Here is a 3036-nt window from a genome sequence, read left to right on the forward strand (position 1 = left end):
TTAGACCAAGAATCTAGGTCGAGGTCTCTCTATATCCTAGATGTATTTGGAGCACATATTTCAAGACTGATTTTGGAGTCGTTAGAAGGAACAGAAGTGCAGTTTGTGCTTTGTCCTGTGTATGCCACAGAATCCGTGTTAACAAAGCTGCTTCTACTGTTTCCAGATCTAAAATCTCGATATCCAACTCTGTTTGGACGTGTGTTTCGCAGTATCGATGGGCCTTAAGGTCAAACTTCAGTGTAATGACTTTTTCTAGACATATTTGGTGTAGTGATGTCCCCAACACGTTGAGTCCGTTTAAACCCACAAAATGTTCATTTCGCTGTATTTACTTTTTCAGAATTTAGAACATATTTTCTGCATAGCTTTTCATACAGCAAGGCTCTGGGTCTAGATCGTTATATCCTATATAATATGCATTTTGAGCGCAGAATTCAAGACTGGTTTGGAGTAGTAAGCAAGAAGTGGTCAATCTAGATCCAGATCTGTTCGAAATGAAGATGCCCTTGGAATATTAGTTAATAATGTAGTAATATGCCCCTAAACGTAGAGTCTGTTTAATACGACGAAAGAGAAGTGAAAGCAAGATGAAACTGAGAAAGGCGACTGTCAATCAGAATTTACGTTCTTATAGTCAGAAGCTGGAGAAAGACCTAAAGCGTTCTAGGCCAAGAAACAATGTGCCAATGTTGGCCTTAGCATGCAAAGCACAGTCCTATAGTGAAACTGAAGTTGATCGGAGATTGCGGGCACGTGACCATATGACTGTGGTGAATTCAGTGTCGTCTGTGAACATTGCAATGCCATAAGATGGAGACAAGAAAGAAAGACATTCTGTCTCAAAAAGGCAAAGATAGTATACCTGTACCTCTTGCACCCCTGCAGGAACTAATAAAGTATTATCATGTAACACTGAATGGCAACTTTTTCTTACCACACTGTAGGTCACACAATAAAGCTCTCGCCTTGAATAAATTGGGTGCGGCGAACAAACTAAACAGGCATTCAAATCCAGGGCAAGCTTACCACAAACATTTTATATTGGGATTTTGTATCACCATATCACCGTTCGTAGAACGGGTCTGTACCTTGTAATAATAATAATAATAATAATAATAATAATAGTTATAATAATAATAATAATAATTATTATTATTATTATTATTATAATTATAATAATAATAATAATAATAATAATAAAAATAAAAATAATAATAATAGTAGTACTAGTAGTAGTAGTAGTAGTAGTAGTAGTAGTAGTAGTAGTAGTAGTAGTAGTAGTAGTAGTAGTAGTAGTAGTAGTAATAGTAGTAATAGTAGTAGTAGTAATAGTAGTAGTAGTAGTAGTAGTAGTAGTAGTAGTAGTAGTAGTAGTAGTAGTAGTAGTAGTAGTAGTAGTAGTAGTAGTAGTAGTAGTAGTAGAAGTAGTAACAGTGGCAGCACTGTAATATTCAACTTTTTTGGAGCGTCTTTGATTGGGGGGGGGATAGTCAACAAGCGTTAACTTTAATGTAGGAAAAGGCAATGAAAAGCCTTCTATTTGCAGGTAATATCGTGGGTTCTGGTATACCGATGTTCTCAGTTGCCTGTCTTGCAATGTAAACTTAAGATATTCATCATCTTGTGTCAACTATGGTAATTTTAATGCTGTCATCTGTTTTCAAATGTTAAAAAAAGGAGTGCTTATTCGTTGCACTGATAGAGCTCAGTTGGTGATAATTTGTAACCATGCTGTGGATTTTTTTTTTTTTGCGTTTTGGCGAGACCGTTATGGGCAAAAGTGTGGTCGATGCCAGGCTGGCGTGCTGCAAAATAAAACTCAAAGAAAATAACCGGATCTTTTGGGCACCCGACTGTTTTCACTACCCACCTTCCTACAGTACAACGTGTTACATAAGACCGCACGGTCAGTTTCCCACCAGAGCACTGCCCCTTTCCTCTCCTGTAGCTATTGTTAGCCGTTTCTGGGGGTCAGCATTCTTTTAATTGCTTAGAGAAACAAGTAGCCAGATTTGCTTCAGTTTTGAGTAGGGATTACTTTGCGAACGTTTGCGCCCGCAGTCTGCCTCTCTAGGACGTCTTTATTCAAGATACAGCAAACTATTCTTGCAATCTTGCATTTTAGGTTACCATTTAGCATGTTATCCTGGAACATATTTTTGCATGTACTGGAACCCTGTTGTGTGCTTCAAGTGTGTATGTTTGTAGGTAGTCCTTCGTTGCCGAAGATGACGATGAATCCTGCAGCTCATCTGTGGACGTGCATGAGGCTGTGCAATCCTATCCTGGATGTACAATGTTTGTTGCGGTGGGGACACTGGAATGTCGTAGTTATGGTGGTTGGCTTATGTCTCCTGTCTCTTCTGAGAGTCAGCTTCAAGTATACTTTAAGGCTAACTTGCTGAGGGTGTTCTAAATACGGTATGGTTCCTAAAGTTTGACTGTCGTTGCGCCTGCAAAGAAGTTGAGGGCTTATTCATTTCCTAATATCAATGCAACATTTTGCGCAAAACAAGGCATATTTCTCCACAGTGAATTGACACTCATATTTAAAATCACAAATACCTTAAATACACATCAAATTGCAAAACGCATACGCCGTCACAGAAACTGAAGGAAAACTTCAACTTTCTTAACTTAAACTTTATTATATAGAAAGCAAAACAAAAATAAAACAAATGCACATAGTGCAGCAGCGTGCCATTCAGCTCTTTTGAAGTAAACAGGTTCACAAAATAGTACATAGCGAAGCATAACAAAATGCAAAGGGTACTCCCAGCAATATACAGTTAAATATGAATATGAGAATGTACTTGGTTCGTATCAGCCATAGTAACTCAGTTCGATAGAAACTTTGAAAAATATGTTGGCTGTTGGAATCCTAATGGGGTCAAAAATTATCTTGCTCCTTTGAAAATGACATTTCCTGCTATTCTTAAGCTAAGTTCGAAGGCGAAAAGCTCAACGTTCAAACCAACTTCACGCCACGAAGGGTTTTATTAACTTTGATTCACGAATGCATTTCTCTAGTCA

The sequence above is a fragment of the Aplysia californica genome, unplaced genomic scaffold (genome assembly GCF_000002075.1).
Source record: "Aplysia californica isolate F4 #8 unplaced genomic scaffold, AplCal3.0 scaffold00039, whole genome shotgun sequence".
Lineage (NCBI taxonomy): Eukaryota > Metazoa > Mollusca > Gastropoda > Aplysiida > Aplysiidae > Aplysia > Aplysia californica.